Source organism: Mustela putorius, unplaced genomic scaffold, assembly GCF_011764305.1.
Source record: "Mustela putorius furo isolate JIRA1106 unplaced genomic scaffold, ASM1176430v1.1 tig00001069_pilon_pilon_pilon, whole genome shotgun sequence".
Taxonomy (NCBI): Eukaryota; Metazoa; Chordata; class Mammalia; order Carnivora; family Mustelidae; genus Mustela; species Mustela putorius.
Window position 1 is genome coordinate 4,964,296 of NW_025421558.1, and position 18,848 is coordinate 4,983,143.

At 35.8% G+C, this 18,848-nt stretch overlaps 1 pseudogene; it reads left to right on the top strand.

Annotated features, from left to right (window-relative positions):
• Nucleotides 1-615: 615 nt before the first annotated feature.
• Nucleotides 616-737, top strand: LOC123393908 (annotated as a pseudogene).
• Nucleotides 738-18,848: the final 18,111 nt, after the last annotated feature.

Here is an 18,848-nt window from a genome sequence, read left to right on the forward strand (position 1 = left end):
TCCTTTGTCCTGTTGCTCTGCATTCATTAGAATGTTCCATCTACTTGGGTCATCACTGGGTGGCTTTCATTCCAGTCACACATTTCTCCAGCTGAAAAATATAGAGTCAGCAGCTTCTTAATACATAAGTGACTCAGAAGTTTCAAACATCACTCTGCTCATGTGTCATTGCAAAAGCCGCCTCACATGGTCACTCCTAACTACAAGGGAGGCTGGGAAATGTAATCTGACTGGATGGCCATGCGATATGCTTTTATCAAAAGTTCTATTACTACAAAAGGAAGTGGAGAATGAATATGGGGGGCCTTTTGGCAGTCTCTCCTACAGAATATCATAGTCTAATATTTCTTCTTTTTTTTTCTAAGACCTATCTATTTTAGAGAGACAGAGAGAGTGGGGGCTGGCAGAGGGAGATAATCTTCAAGCAGACTCCCCACTGAGCTCAGAGCCCAATTCAGGGCTCCATCCCACCATCCATAAGATCATGACCTGAGCCAAAACCAAAAGTCAGACAATTAACTGACTGAGCCACCCAGTCATCCCTCATGGTCTAATATTTCTATTTCTAAAGATCCCGCTAACAGTAGACAAAACATTTTATAATAATTCCATATGAGCAATTCAGTGGCAGTATTGTAGCCAATGAGGTTTATCCGAGGCGCGATTATTGCTAATTGAAAACTTTTCCCAAAAAATCTTAGTGATAATGTTTGAAACACTAGTTTTAAACTTTCAGTTCATGGAAAAAAATATATATAAGGACAAATACAAATACAAAAACTTTCTTGCCAATATGAAACACTCCAGTCTAAAAGGAGGTTTATTTTAGGATAGTCTTCTCAATGTTGCCACATCTTGAATTCTTCTTGAAGGCATTTTCAAGCTCAGACACAGATACGACTACATTTGTGGATTTGGATTGAGACAGTCTACCCTAACAGGGCAGATGTTAGAAATATCTTAAAGATTAGAAACTTATTGGTCCTTAGAACAGGAAAGAACCCAGCTCTAGATATAATAATTTATTTCTCATTTAATTTATCATAGTCTTATAATGATTTGTCATAGTCTTTCTCATAGCATCATGTTCATCTCTGTGTATACTCCCCAAACCGTTTCCCTCTGAGCAGTCTTTACTTAGATTCAATAATACAGATTGTAGAGAGAACTAGTCAAGTTCATTGAAACGGAAAACACAGAACAGAGGTCTCTCTGTTGACCATCTCATGCTAACTGGCCAAGTTATGGAGTGACTGGCTCTGGGTCAGGTGTAATTTCCAGAATAATTCAGGGCCACTTCTGTGATATCATAGTCTAACAGAATCCTTAAACAGGTGGCACTTTTATCTGGAAAGCAAAGGTGAACATTCCACATACTGTGATGAGTAAAGCAAGTGTCATGTTTAATTTTATATATCCTTGATTTTTTAAAAATTTTTTATTTTTTATAAACATATATTTTTATCCCCAGGGGTACAGGTTTGTGAATCACCAGGTTTACACACTTCACAGCACTCACCAAAGCACATACCCTCCCCAATGTCCATAATCCCACCCCCCCTGTCCCAAACCCCCTCCCCCCAGCAACCCTCAGTTTGTTTTGTGAGATTAAGAGTCACTTATGGTTTGTCTCCCTCCTTGATTTTAAGGCACATGATCATTTATGTATTTACAACATACAAAACCATGCTGCTGCTTAAAACACAATTTAGTTTGACAGAAGGTGAAGAGTGAAAACCTGGTGCATCATGTGACTGAGAAGACAAAGTAACCACATTGTTTGTAATAATAGAGATGATAACCAGCAATTGTTAAGCACATATGTGATAGAGATGATTTTTAGGTGATTTGCATGAATTAAATAATTATCGTAACCATTGTTATGAAGAATACATGTTATTAAATATAACCAATTGAAAATCTCATTTACCTCTCTGGAGGTAATCACTTATACTTAAAACAAAACAAAACAAAACAAAACAAACAAACAAACAAAAAAACAGGGGACACTTGGGTAGCTGAGTAGGTTAAATGTCCTGTTCTTGGCTTCAGCTCAGGTCATGATCTCGGGGTGGTGGGATGGAACACTGCATTGGACTCTGCAGTCAGCGGGGAGTCTGCGATTCTCCCTCTCCCTTTGCCTCCCCCACCCTGCCTCAAATAAATAAATCTTTAAAAAGCAGGGAAGCACACTACCTCACATAGCACACCATGTATTTTTGGAAACACTGAATCCATTTGTTTATTCTTTTTCAGTCTTATTGAGATATAACTGCTTTGTGACATTGTATTAAAGTATGTGACAAAATGATGTGACATATATATTGCCAAGTGATACCACAATAAATTTAGTTAACATTCATCCCCTCACAGTTATAGTTTTTTGTTTTGTTTTTTTGTGGTGAGAATTCTTTTAAGATTTACAGCCTTAGCAACTTTCAGATATACAATATGGTACTGTTAACTGTAGTCATCATATTATACCTTCAATTCTCAAAGATTATTTTTCTTATAACTGTGAATGTATGCCTTTTGGCCACCTTCACCTACTCCCCTAATCCTCAGCCCCCACTCTGGCAACCACTAGTCTGTTCTCAGTTTCTAGGAGTTTGTTTTTTCAGATTCTACATATAAGTGAAGTCTTACAGTATTTGTCTTTCTCTGTCTAACATAGTTCACTTAGCCTAACGCTGCCAGGGTCCATTCATGTAAATGTCAAGATTGTCTTTTTTTTTTTAAACAGAGAAATAATAGTCCATTGTGTATGCATGCTACATTTTTTAATCCATTTATCTTTTTTTTTAAATTTTTTAAAGACTTCATTTATTTGACAGAGAACAAGAAGTGGAAACAACAAGCAGAGGGAGAGGGAGAAGCAGGGTCCCTGCCAATCAGGGAGCCCAACATGGGGCTCCATCCCAGGAATTTAAGATGATGACCTGAGATGAAGACAGACACTCAACTGACTGAGCCACCCAGAAGCCCCTCTCCATTTATCTGGTGATGGACATTTAGGTTGTTTCCAGGTCCTAGCTATTGGAAGTAATCTTGCAATGATCATAAGGGTGCAGATATATTTTCAAGATAGTAATTTTGTTTCCTTCAGACATGTACCCAGAGGTGGAAATGCTGTATGATATGGTACTTCTGTTTATTATTTTTTGAGCATCTTCCATAATGTTTTCCATAGTGTCTGTAAAAATTTGCGTTCCCACCAATAGTCCATAAGGTTTCTTTTTTCTACTTCTTTGCCAACACTTGTGTCTTTTGTTTTTTTGACAATTACCATTCTCAAAGGTATAAAATGATATCTTACTGTGGTTTTTCTTTGCATATCCTCAATAATCAGTCATGATGAGCACCTTCTCACATACCTGTTTACCATCTGGATGTCTTCATTGGAAAAATGTCTATTTCGTTCCTCTGTCCATTTTTATTTTTTTTTTTTTTTTATTTTTTTTTAATTTTTTATTTTTTATAAACATATATTTTTATCCCCAGGGGTACAGGTCTGTGAATCACCAGGTTTACACACTTCACAGCACTCAACAAAGCACATACCCTCCCCAATGTCCATAATCCCACCCCCTTCTCCCAAACCCCCTCCCCCCGGCAACCCTCAGTTTGTTTTGTGAGATTAAGAGTCACTTATGGTTTGTCTCCCTCCCAATCCCATCTTGTTTCATTTATTCTTCTTCTACCCACTTAAGCCTCCATGTTGCATCACCACTTCCTCATATCAGGGAGATCATATGATAGTTGTCTTTCTCTGCTTGACTTATTTCGCTAAGCATGATACGCTCTAGTTCCATCCATGTTGTTGCAAATGGCAAGATTTCATTTCTTTTGATGGCTGCATAGTATTCCATTGTGTATATATACCACATCTTCTTGATCCATTCATCTGTTGATGGACATCTAGGTTCTTTCCATAGTTTGGCTATTGTGGACATTGCTGCTATAAACATTCGGGTGCATGTGTCCCTTTGGATCACTACATTTGTATCTTTAGGGTAAATACCCAATAGTGCAATTGCTGGGTCATAGGGCAGTTCTATTTTCAACATTTTGAGGAACCTCCATGCTGTTTTCCAGAGTGGCTGCACCAGCTTGCATTCCCACCAACAGTGTAGGAGGGTTCCCCTTTCTCCGCATCCTCGCCAGCATCTGTCATTTCCTGACTTGTTGATTTTAGCCATTCTGACTGGTGTGAGGTGATATCTCATTGTGGTTTTGATTTGTATTTCCCTGATGCCGAGTGATATGGAGCACTTTTTCATGTGTCTGTTCGCCATCTGGATGTCTTCTTTGCAGAAATGTCTGTCCATGTCTTCTGCCCATTTCTTGATTGGATTATTTGTTCTTTGGGTATTGAGTTTGCTAAGTTCTTTATAGATTCTGGACACTAGTCCTTTATCTGATATGTCGTTTGCAAATATCTTCTCCCATTCTGTCAGTTGTCTTTTGGTTTTGTTAACTGTTTCCTTTGCTGTGCAAAAGCTTTTGATCTTGATGAAATCCCAGTAGTTCATTTTTTCCCTTGCTTCCCTTGCCTTTCGCGTTGTTCCTAGGAAGATGTTGCTGCGGCAGAGGTCGAAGAGGTTGCTGCCCGTGTTCTCCTCAAGGATTTTGATGGATTCCTTTCGTACATTGAGGTCCTTCATCCATTTTGAGTCTATTTTTGTGTGTGGTGTAAGGAAATGGTCCAATTTCATTTTTCTGCATGTGGCTGTCCAATTTTCCCAGCACCATTTATTGAAAAGGCTGTCTTTTTTCCATTGGACATTCTTTCCTGCTTTGTCGAAGATTAGTTGACCATAGATTTGAGGGTCTATTTCTGGGCTCTCTATTCTGTTCCATTGATCTATGTGTCTGTTTTTGTGCCAGTACCATGCTGTCTTGATGATGACAGCTTTGTAATAGAGCTTGAAGTCCTCTGTCCATTTTTAAATTGGATTTTTTTTTTGCTATTGAGTTGTATGAGTTCTTTATATCTATCATATGTTTACCCCTTATCAGATATATGATTTCCAATTATCATCCTCTATAGATTGACTTTTCATTTGTGGATGCTTTCCTTTGCTGTGCAGAAGGAAAAGATTTTACTTGATCAGTCCTGCTTATTTATTTTTGCTTTTTTTGTTCTTGCTTTTGGTGTCGAATCCAAAAAATCATTGCTGAGATCTATACCAAATAGATATCCCCTATGTTATCTTCTAAGACCATTCATTTTTGAAGGCTTTATTTTTTTAGACAGTTTTTCCTCAAGCTGAGTAAGTATTCTTACCAGTACGTTTTTAAGAGTACTGCTTTTATTCCTTTAATGAGTAAAGTATCCCAGGTAAAATACTTAAAATCTGCCATCATGTCACTCTTCAAACCCTCTCTGCAATAATCCTGCCTAGACCTTACAGACATTTGTCAGATAACACGGCAGCCTGACTCATTGTGATTCTTTTTACCCTCTTCCAATCAGGATCTGTTAAAACCTCTAGCTGCTATGTAAAGCTGGGTATGGAAGCCTCATGCAGGGCTGGCTGACTGCCTGAAAGACTAGTCCTATCTCAGGGGTTATCCTAGAGCTCTACTATTCAGTTGTGTGCTATAGGGACTCAGATTACAACCATCTTTCAATAACTCAAGTTGCTTGAGTTGTAGAGGCCACAACAGAATCTGTAGTATATCAATCATCTTGATAAATGTTATAAATATATTTCTAACCTACACAAATTAGATGGGCTAAAAATAGTGAAGTCACTGTTACCTGTGGCTGTCCATCTGCATGGCAACAGAAAACAAAAAATATATAAAACATAACTTTGAAACTAAGGAGTTATAACCTTTGAATTAATTAGAAAAAATTATGCATGCAGATCCAAAGGTACCAGGAGGCTTGGAAATGTTTTACTTAAATGAGTCTTGTATGAGGTACGTCATAATGAAGGGGGAAGTAATCTATGTTTCAAAGCCTCTGAAATTGAGAAAATAAACTCAGAATTAGGTGATATGGATTATTTGTCATAATAAATGCCACCCAAATTGTTATATCTTTTTCTTAGCCTCAAATTCCTCTTTTATGATCAACAAAATAATTCTGCTCTGTACTTAACAATTCCACAACCCGTTAATGACTCATTAAAATTTTATCATTTTGGTGACATGTTATTTAACCTGGCCTCCTCAAGAGGCTGGTCCAGTGATTACAGGAATAACTAGCAAATGTTTAATCACCCACTTTATTATCTTCCTATTAATAATAAATATCAGGATATATATATATATATATATATATATATATATGACTGTATTGCTAGTTTAAGGTTAGCATAAAAACGGGGTGCCTGGGTGGCTCAGTGGGTTATATCCTCTGCCTTCGGCTCAGGTCATGATCCCAGGGTCCTGGGATCCAGCCCCACATCGGGCTCTCTGCTCAGCAAGGGAGCCTGCTTCCTCCTCTCTCTCTGCCTGCCTCTCTGCTTACTTGTGATCTCTGTCTGTCAAATAAATAAATATTAAAAATAAAATCTTTAAAAAAAGATTAGCATAAAAACTTAAAGGTTGCAATATTAGAATGCTAATTTAATTTGAACAGTATCACGGTTTTTGGAACAACAGCTAGATATAACTACAAGACAATATAAATCCCTGTATTTCAAGCTAGAAGAACTCATTGATAAATTTGATAATGCTCAATTAATGTCATCTTCATGGAATCTGGAATCCTTCTAAATAGCACTATTTCCTTAGAGTGTTGCACAGTATTGTCTTTTGGATGATTTGTGACCTCCAGTATTTGAGAAGTTAGTTGTTAAAATATCTGTCTCATTTATGTCACACATACAGGGGCTCCAAACAAGCATTATCCCTCTAAAAACATCTATTTACCTGCTTAGTTACCTCAGTCTCCTGATTATTAAATGCGGATGGTAACAAGACTGAATTCTGAGTAAATATGTATGGTTCTTTCTGGTGTCTTTGAGAAAATGAGGCATTATCATGTTTACATCTAAGAAAAAGTGTTACTACTAATAATCTGCTCAGACATGAAGGATTTCTGTAATCACAGCCCACCCTTTGCATTGGTCAGATATCCTTTTGGTCAAATAGCAGGTATTTTCTTAAGTACCTGCTATGTGTCAGGCACTGATCTTTAGCCTGAAAATGCTCCAGCTTGGACACTGGTGTGGCATACATTAGAGATGCACTGGCCTGTAAGACACACCTCCCATGTGCAACACACGTTATGCCCGCTGTTGCTTCATTTTCCTCTGGCACTCAAGACAGACTATCAAGATGTAACTGAGTATTGTTGTTATACAAATAATATTGAAAATTGACCTTACTGTAACTTACATGACATGAGTATCAGATACTTAAAATCATATTAGTAATGAATTGCTCATGTCACGACAAGACTGACTAACATGTCAAACTCCACTGCTCATAACCAAAGTCTTCTGAATCCTTTAAGTCCAAATGAACTTCTCATGGTCTCTCTATCTGTACCATTTTCATTCTTGCCCCTGTGACCCTGATCAATGTCATTCTTCATCCTAAGCCTCCTTCCTCTCTGTGACAAGAATCCAGTATCTATCCATCCTTCCAGTCACAATTCAAACCTTCTCTTATTTTCCTTAACCTTCCTCCAATCATTTCTGCAAGTGAAATCTGCTCATTCATCGAATTCCCATTTTAAGTATTTATTGTACATCTATAATGTATAAAGCATGCTCTGACTGCCCATTTGATTTGTATCAACCAGCACGACTTAAATATGTTTAATAGGGTTTTCTCTATTTCTGTATTGAAATGCTAGCCTTACTTTTTAAAAACCATAATGGAAAGGAGCCACACATGTCTTTCTTTCAGAGTACATAGCATAACTTAAGAAATATATAGCACTTCAAATTCATGTTGGTAGATTGGTTTATGCTGATGATAGTGTTCTCTGGCCATCCATGCTGATATGTCTAAAAGGTAATTTAAGGTGAGAATCTCAGCAGCACTTAGGAGATTAGAAATGCAGAATTTTGGAAATAATCTCAAACCTACTGAATCAGTGTTGTATTTTTAAAAGACCCGCAGGTGATTCTCAAGTATATTAAGTTTATGGAGCACCAATAAAACTGAAGCTCAAAAATTTTAAATTTTACAATAAACATGATATATAGAATATTTACTACTCGGGACACAGAATATTTACAGCATTTGCTTACTGGTATTATAAAAAATAACTCTTTGCCACGCAAGTTCTTTCAAGATATGTCTCCAAAGGAAAAAGAAACAAAAGCGAAGATGAACTTTGGGGGCTTCATCAAAATCAAAAGCTTCTGCACAGCAAAGGAAACAGTCAAGAAAACAAAGAGGCAACCCACGGAATGGGAGAAGATATTTGCAAATGACAGTACAGACAAAAGGGGGATATCCAGGATCTATAATGAACTCCTCAAACTCCACACACACAAAACAGACAATCATATCAAAAAATGGGCAGACACTTCTCCAATAAAGACATACAAATGGTTATTAGACACATGAAAAAATGTTCATCATCATTAGCCATCAGGGAGATTCAAATTAAAACTTCATTGAGATTTCACCTTACACCAGTTAGAATGGCCAAAATTAGCAAGACAGGAAACAACATGTGGAGAGGATGTGGAGAAAGGGGAACCTCTTACACTGTTGGTGGGAATGCAAGTTGGTCCAGACTCTTTGGAGAACAGTGTGGAGATTCCTCAAGAAATTAAAAATAGAACTTCCCTATGACCCTGCAATTGCACTCCTGGGTATTTACCCCAAAGATAGAGATGTAGTGAAAAGAAGGGCTATCTGTACCCCAATGTTTATAGCAGCAATGGCCACGGTCACCAAACTGTGGAAAGAACCAAGATGCCCTTCAACGGACGAATGGATAAGGAAGATGTGGTCCATATACACTATGGAGTATTATGCCTCCATCAGAAAGGACGAATACCCAACTTTTGTAGCAACATGGACGGGACTGGAAGAGATTATGCTGAGTGAAATAAGTCAAGCAGAGAGAGTCAATTATCATATGGTTTCACTTATTTGTGGAGCATAACAAATAGCATGGAGGACATGGGGAGTTAGAGGAGAGAAGGGAGTTGGGGGAAATTGGAAAGGAAGTTGAACCATGAGAGACTATGGACTCTGAAAAACAATCTAAGGGTTTTGAAGGGGCTGGGGGGTGGGAGCTCGGGGTACCAGGTGGTGGCTATTATAGAGGGCACGGATTGCATGGAGCACTGGGTGTGGTGCGAAAAAAATGAATACTGTTATGCTGAAAATAAAAAATAAATTAAATGAGAAAAATATAAAAAAAATTAAAAAGTCACACACACACACACACACACACACACAAACCTCTTTGCCAAAAACAAAAATCTAAAGGGAAAAGGATTATACCCTGTTATTAATCCCCTATTTTAAATATTAGTAAGCTTGTCATATCAGTATTATACATGCACTGTATAACAGTGTGCAATATATTCTTGTATCAATGTGAAGACTAATGTGTAAGAATGATGAATTGTCAAAAGGCACAAGGCCAGTGACTTACATGTTGGATTTTAACTAGTTAATCTGTTACATTTTAATATACTTGGAAAGCCTATAAAGTACATAGTATTTTAATGATGAAGAAACTGAAGTCTAAAGTGATAACTAAATGTTCTTTCAATCATTAAAGCAAATAAATAATCAGAGATTCCTACATAATATCTCTGTTATTTGACACCATGCTCTTAGGCATGGTATTCAGGGATCACAACCTCCCATAGAACAGATTACCAAAGATGCTAAATAGAGAATAAGCATGGCAAGTCCAAGGAAGTCAAAGAAGTTAAATTTGGAAAAAACATGGTGGAAAGTAATTATATTGATGTTGAAAAGGAGGCAAGCTTTGTTTCATGGGCCAAGTTATAAATGTTTTTTTTTTCTCAAAATAGTACTGAATCATTTTAAATAAGAATGTGATATAAATACATGTTTTGTATTTGAACAGACTACTCTAGGAGCATTATGGAGAGCATATTAGAAAATAGGGTGAATGCAAGAAGGCTAGCTAATATTTTATTGCTGAACTCTAGGCCAAGATTAATGGCAGCTTGGATTAGGGGATTCATCATTAAAAACGTGGAGATAAGCAATTGAATTTGAAGATGAGAATTAAATCAATGAGAATTGGAGATAGATTTGGTATGTTGAATAAAGTTAAAAACAAGTCTCAAAGAAGAGTTTAAGGTCTCTTGTCTGATGTTTGAATAGATCAAGTCATTATTCACTGAGATAAGAAGCCCTAAAATAATAATTGGTAACAGACTCTGAAAAGACAATATTGAGTTTAAGGTACATTTGATCAATTAAAGTTGAGGAGATACTTGAAAATATAGGCCAGGTCTTAGGGGGACTTAGAGCTAAACATATTAGATTATGAATTGTTTGTGTATAGAATGGAAAGTATCGTAGTCCTCAGATTGAATGTTGAGTAATGCCAACACTAATAAGCCTGCAACAGAGAAGGAGAAGTAGCAGATACAAAAGGAGGCAGGATAACATATCACCTTAGAGACCAAGGGAAAGCAGCTCTTTCAGTAAGGAAGACCTGTGTAAAATTAAGAACTGAAATATGTCCACTGGATTGAACAATATGGAGGTCACTGGGGATTGTATTGAGAGCTATTTTGGAAGAACATTGGGAACAGAAGCTAGAATTGAATGGATTTAATAGTAAATGAGATGTGAGTAAATTGAGATATTATATATGGAAAATTCCTCCCAGAAGTTTGTTGATGATGAAAAGGAAAGGCATTGAAGTAGGTAGAAGATAGGATATAAAAATGGGATTTTTTTCATTGTATACTTAAGATGAGAGATATATGGGAGTTTCTATATGCCTGTGGGAAGGATTCAGTTAAGAAAAAGAAAACTAGAATATGTATATGTGTACGTGTGTGTGTGTGTATATACACACACATATATTACACATACACACACATGGCAAAAGGAAAAACTGTTCTTGAATGACTCCTGAAAAAGAGAAGGATTAGGGAAACAAGCCTAGGTTTTTTGGATTGCTTCATTCTACCAGAGATGTTATGTGCTGCACAGAAATGGCCACTGGCTTGATATGGTTTGTAACATACTTTGGTTGATCTGCATTCACTTCTATAGCTTTTGGTGTGTCTGATTTATGAATAGTAGCAATTCATTACAGTTTTTCAGTGGGCTGTGCGCCACGCACACACATAACCTACAATGTTTTGTTTTGAAATAATTTTAGGTTTTAGAAATTAAAAATTAATAGAGATTTCCCATATACAATCCATCTAGCTTCTCTTGATGTTAACATTTCACACACTGAAATTGCACCTACCAAAACTAAGAAGTTTATATATATGGTATCCTTTACAAATCACAAAATAATGTGTGGTTATTTTAGAGGTGAAAAAAAATCGCAAGTTCTACAGTTAAAAGTTTGTTGGGGTTCCTGGATGGCCCAGTGGGTTAAGACTCTGCCTTTGGCTCAGGTCATGGTCTCATGGTCTCAGGGTCCTGGGATCAAGCCCTGCATCAGGCTCTCTGCTCAGCAGGAAGACTGCTTCCCCCCTCTCTCCCTGCCTACTTAAGATCTCTGTCTGTCAAATAAATACATAAAATCCTTAAAAAAAGAAAAAGGTTTGTCTAAAAGACCTAAAATTCTAACCTCTGTATCAGTGTTTTCAAAATGTCAATGTATGGACTGCTGTTGGTTTTTAATGATGTTTCTAAAAAAAAAAAAAAAAAAAAAAAACCAGCAAATTTATTCTATTAAAGGTCTGGTCTTTATTGTGAGGTTTATTTTTATTCCCTCTTTTGAATGTGAACTCATGCATACACACACACACATGAAATAGTACTGAGAATTGATAGCTTTTCTTTAATACTGTTTAATTGATAAATATTGGCAATAATGTGCTGGACACATTCACTTTTTTTTAAAAAACTGCCTTGAAAATCCCCATAATTTGGACACCATTTGGTTTAGTTTATCTTCTGATCCAGCATCATTTCAGAGCACATAATGACTCTAAAGGATGGTTCTGGGATATGACTGCATATTTTTGTGTGAGCATGTGTTTGTGGAGAGAAAACATATTGTGTAAAGATATATCTGAATGGTATTCCACAAGACTTCTAAGTCCGATGCCAACTTGTTAACTCTCCTAAAACTATGGGCTATAAAAACAAGAATTGTGACTGCAAACAGTAAAAACTCAGCAATATTTATTTAATAGGTGAATAAATAAATGCATTGTTTTCAGGGTTTTTTGTTTATTGGGATGGAGAGTGGCATACTTGATTAGCTAGGGATCAGGAAAATTTGCCCAATTCCCTCTTTGGCAAGGTCACTTATAGTACTCTCCAGGAGGAATTCAGGAATGAGAAACCTTCATCTGTTAACACATGATACAATACATTTTGTGTACATAGAATTCTACTGCAGGTGACAGGAATATAGTAATCCTCAAAAAGAAAGAAGTTTCCCAATAATGACACGTTCTGCAGGGTGAACAGATAAATGCTCATGAATTTCCCTTATCCATCAAATGAAGCAGTCTTAGAAAATTAACCCTGTGCAGTTTAAGAGAGGAAGGCTAAAATCAATTTACTTCTTGGAAGTGCTCAGAAATCCATCATTTCCTATCAAAATTATGCTACTTATCTAGGTTGTGGCTTACTATGCTGAAAAGTGATTGTTTAGTTGATTATATCCAAGGCCTTTGAAAGACTGAATTATCAAGTTCCTCTTCTTCTTCTTCTTTTTTTTTTTAATCATATGTGATCACTAGACTCCCTTCTATATGTGTTTTTGTTTTCCTCTAAAGTTTCTCATAACTGATGATTACCAGGTTATTTGTGTATGGCTAAGAAGTCCTTTGTTCTATAATCATCTTTTCCTTCTGGCCTGATTTAGTTAATGTTTGCAATATCACATTTTATCACCATGGAGATAACTGTAATGTGACAAATATTAGAACAAATCAAATAGGAAGAGCATGATTAGAAATCAGAATTAATTTTGTTTAAGTGAACAGCCTCACAGTAATTAACTATATATGTATATATCAGTTTGTTTAAAATAAGTATTTTTTAAAGATTTTATTTATACATTTGACGGACTTGATCCCAGGACCCTGGAATCATGACCTGAGCCAAAGGCAGACACTTAACCAACTGAGACACCCAGGTGCCCCTAAAATGTATTTTTTAGAACATACTCACTTCTTTTCACTAAAAAAACCTTTTAATCATATGGCATTTATGCGTATCCAAGTATAGATTCCTCTTAGAATCTATTTTGTATTTTACTTTTTTCACTTAGTGACACAGCTCTACTTTTTTAGTAGAGTTAGTCTTTTCTTAAAGATTTTCCTTTAAAATTCTAAATAAGCACAGGAAATTGACATGTAAGTGTACATTTGGAATTGCTTCTGAACCTGCTAAGGTAGTATGATATATTAGAGAATATTAGGGAAGACTTGAGTTTCAGTGTTAGCTCCACCATTCACTAGATTTACTAGTTTTATAATTTTCAGAAAATCCTTTTGTATATGAAAATCAGATTAAGCTACCTGATTATATCTATGGAGCACAGAGACTATAATTCTCATAAATACTACATTCTGTGTGTTTTACTTCTGGGTTGAGAGAAGAAAAACAAAATCCAATTATGTTCTTCCATTCTCTCCCTATTTCCTGCCACGGAGATGATAGATTCTGATCAATCCGAGTCCTTGAATGGCCACGTGGATCAGATCACGTGGAGATATAGGGTGAGTACGTTTCAAAGCATCATGGATGCATAGGGTAAGTAAGAGACAAATCTTTATTATATGAAGCCACTGAGGTTTTGGATTGCGTTTGATATAGTTTATTACCACACTAGTAGTTATTGCCTATAATATTATGTATCCCACAAAATATGCTTGGTAAAAAAAAAATGGAACTCAAAAGTACTTTAAATATATCCCTAATTATATATTTACACATATTCTTGGCTCACCTTACACTTATCTCTCGGTATTTTCAAGGGCTGTTACTTTCTCCATGTCATTCTTGTTGTGCATTCCCATGAGGGAGAGTTCTATTGACTACAGAGAATGCACAAAACATTATTAATCTCCTTCCACTTGTCACCCTATATAGCTGTAAAATACAGATTTGTTGTATTTGTCTTTATCTAGTTACCAGTCATTAAAATATATTTAACTTGCACCCATTTATTAAAAAAAGAAATAATTTAGTTATGTTTTTCATCATCCTCGTACTTCAAATACATCGTCAGATTAAACTCCTCCAACGTAAGATTTTTAATGATTTTGTTCACCCTATGGAAAATATTAGTGGGAAACTGAAGTTTTTACCATTATGTACAATAAGTATTAATATCTTTGAGTTTGAAAAAATAAACATTTTTTAGAATTATCTTTTAAATCACATTAGTAAATTCATCTTTAGGTCAGTTGGATTAGGAATACCAGGTAATGACTAAATTTTATCAACGAAGTTTAATATCCCTTAACATTTTAATGTACCTGCAAATATTTGTTTTTGTTCCATGATGTGTCTAATAAGACAAAAGTAAGCATTAACTAAAATAACATATTGAAAGCACTCTGCACTGCAAACAATGTTATTGGTATTATTGAAAGACTTCACATATTATAGACTTCATGTGAACATTTGGGAATGAAGAAGGCAGCCATTGCATTCTCAGTGCATTCTATTATACAGAAAGTCCTTTTTTTTTTTTTCAACAGTATTTACATCAATAAGACTGTCAAGCTTATCAATAATCACAGATCACCTGATCTTTGTTTTTCAGGGATATCCAGTCAGAAACAAAGACAGAGTAGTTCAAAAAGTAGGACTCCTCCAATGTCTCGTTTTAGTGACTAACAAACTTCTTTCTAGGTTTTCTTTTGGAACAGAATTAAAACTTATTTCCCTCTCCTGAATAAAGCTTAACAAATCTGAATTTCTAACCACTCTCTGTTTGCCACTAAAGTTTCTTCATTTATTCTTCAATTAATAATTCTGGAAAAATTTGGAAGTGCATTTGGTGGCACACAGTCCAATCATAAGAACATTATACTTGGAGAAATGAGCCAGAACTTTTTTTTTTTTTTTAATTCCAACCGAATGGTCTCATGATACTAAGTAAGCAGTGTGTCTCTCAAGTTGCAGGAGAACTGTAAGAATGCATATTCTAATGAGCCCAGATTAGTTTTCATGTATACCTGCTGACACAGTGTTCCTTCACGTGCAGCATTTGTCCTAGATTTTCCATTTATCTAAGACATGGTTATATTCAAGACTTTGTACAGTGCAACAGGATATAAAGGTAAATAAGAATGGTTCTTCATTTCAATGATCCCATTTTTGCAAGAAAGGTTTTATGTACATATGATGCTGCCTGAAGTTATCATTATCCCAAATCAGTGAAACTCAGTAGAGGTGACTGGAGAAGCTGGCAAAACAGAATAGATTCTGGGATATTAGTAGGATTGGCTCCTGCTAAGTCTTTTAAAAAGATTCGAAAAATCTATATGCCAGTTCTAGTACGGAAGGAGGAGGTGATAAACAGGCAGTGAGTTCAGAAGATCACCAGTTTAGCAGACTGCATATGGAACATAGTAAGTAGAAGCATCTTTCTGCATAACTTTGAGAGAATCAGTGTGTGGAATTTATGGCTCCAAATCTATGGTTTGGCTTACAGGGTAAGTGACCCTGGAGACAGTGGAGACACATGTGTGTGGGATGAGATGTGAGCACAAGTGCAGAATGATTAAATCCTGTATTGAAGAATCAAATAGGCAAGTTGGGATAAGGGCAGTGGTTATCAGCTTCATGAATTAGGGCAAGTTATTTAATCTCTCCTTAACTTAGATTCCTTATGTGAAATTTGAGTGTATGAAATAATGCTTACATGAGGTATAAATCAGATAAAATACAACAGTTTATGCACTGTGTCTAACATATACCAACTATTAATAAATACTAGTATTATTATGGAAGAGAAAATAATATGAGATGGAACCATATATAAAACCAGTCATTCTCATGAAAGCTTGGCCTATGTATGACCTGATTAGATCTCATCAAACTTAACTTTCTGAGAGTAATAACTTTGAATTAGTAATAACTTTGAATTGGAAGTATTTGAAAGATGAGGCACAGTGACTCTGGTAATTAATGGAATAAATTCAAATAGAATTCAGCAGTAATTGTATTTGGTATTTAAATGTACATCATCTTTCAATTGCTTTACCTTCTCGCTAATTGCCCTCTGGTATGTGTAAAGTATTGTAAATCTCAAGAGTTCTGGTGACTCATATTATGGAAAGAAACTTAGGATTTTATCTGGATTTAAATGGGTTCTGAAATAGGTTTCTGAGCAGAGGCATAAATCAAACTACTGTTTATCTAGACTGGTCAGGGAATACAGTGATCTGGTAGATTGAATATTTAGGTTAATAGGCCATTAAAATACATACATACCATGAACTAATTATGCATTTCAACACTTAGGCTAAAACTAAAGTAAAAAAATAATAATAATAATTTTTTGTATGTTTAGAGGCCATTTGGAGTTCTTACTAACTTTTGTATTTACCTTGTGGGCGTCACTCATTTTTTAACCTTACTTAGACCTTCTCCAAGCTGAGTTAATGTAGCGTGAATTGATTTTTTTTTTACCTGTAATTTCAGTCTCTGCACTTGTCCAGAAATTCTCCACTGCTTCATCCATATAACAAAGCATGGACTCTGCCCTAAACTGCAGTTGCTCGGCACTTTTCCAGGGGAAAAAAGTATACATTTGTGGTATCCCATAATGGACACATCCTCAATATTACTGATGATCTTGATTTTAATAATTAAGGAGACTGTTTCTTCTCCATGCTTCTCAATGGTTCTTCCCAATGTTCACTTTTCCTCAAGTCCCCTGCAGCCTTCTGCCATCATCTCTGCCAAAGGGTCACGTGGCATTGTTTCACTGTTGGAGGAGAGAGCAGAGATTATGTGAGATGAACACAGACCACCTCCTAAACCCATGTGCTCCTTTACCTGCATCGGCTCCAGTTATTAACCCTTTGCCGCCTTCTTAGAGGGAGGGCTTACCCTGTTATTGTCCCTAGAATCTACTTAGAAAATGTTTTTAAAAAACTACTCTATGTTCTCTCAGTGAACCTAAACATTTATGACTTATTCCAATAAGGCAATGCTCACCATAGATGGATAAATGATAATTGCACTTAACACTAGTTTATTAATACCTTTGGAGCTGTGGGTATTGTATTACATATGAAACTGAAAAATATATTAACACATATATATAAGAGGAATTACTCTGTCTTTGAAAGAGGATTAAATATGTAAAGTATGTATTTAATAAAAAGGGAGAAAGGAAAAGAAGGAAGGAAGAAAGCAAAGGAAGAAGAGAAGGGAGGGAGAGAGGAGGAAGAAGGAAGGAAGGAAACAAAATTTTTTTTAAAAGATTTTATTTATTTGACAGAGGGAACACAAGAACAGGGAGGGGAAGAGGGAGAAGCAGGCTCTTCACTGAGCAGGGAGCCCAATGTGGGGCTCCATCCCAGGACCCCAGGATCATGACCTGAACCAAAAGCAGACATTTAACTGACTGAGCCACCAAGGCACCAGAAAACTTTTTTTTTTCATTACATAATGTACAGTTACATGTCTGTTTCTCCTGGTTTTTTTTTTTTTTTGTCATTAGCAAATTGAAAACAGTTTCCAGTCTACCCATTTGTTAACCTTCTGTTAGAAGTAAATTTTCTTAAAAGACGTACCTTTCGAAATTATTTCACCGTACTTTGATCATTTATAACACCCTATATATGAAACTAAATAGCACTTTTCTCAATAAATATTTCTCACAAACAAAATTACATGATAAGAAGTACATGAATAATATTTTTTATCTTTTCACATACCCAACAGCAGCAAGTACTATCTTTTGATTAAACACTCATTTAAGCCTAACCATAAGTAAATGGCAAAATAAAAAATTTATTGGACTTGGGGAGAGAAATGCTTAGAATTTCTATAAAAGTTACTCATCTCAGTAAAATTAGTAAATCTTATTGTGATGTTTTAGTGACGAAAAAAATTCTGGCAAACTGATTTTTACTGCAGTATGCCTTGTGATTTGTGAAAATGTTGATATAGGAAATGTGTTCTGTTCAGAGAATCATAACTGTTAAAATTATAGGAAAAAGTTTAATTATGTTAGTAGTTTGAAAGGTCTATTCAGAGTTCTTATTTCCATGGCAAATCTGACTTACTTAAATAGGGGAAATATATTGGCCAGTACGAGCTTAGAGTCCCATTTCTCCTAATTTAATACACCAAAAACTTCATTCTGGACTGTGTTCTGCTTGGATCTACATGCAGCAGCTTCTGACTTTTTCACTTTATTCAGAAGAACAGGCATATATTCTAAGATCCATTTGTTTCTACCCGGAATACTGACACTGACTGATTTCTGTGGCTTTCATTTCCTTTATCTTTTCACCCTAATGAAGTGAAGGCCTTGTGGGTTCTAAAAGGAAAATGTTGTTTTAAAACCTCATCAGTTTGAAGGCTCAAAGCCCTTATTATAAATAAATAAAAGGGACATAGTGTTATGAAACAGATTCCAAAATTAATGTCCGTTTGATTATTTGTTTTGTAGTGGATATTGAAGAAAGCCACCTGAGTACTACTGCAGAACTCAGTTTTTCAGCTGCCAAATGTATTGACTATTGATGTATCACTTTTGA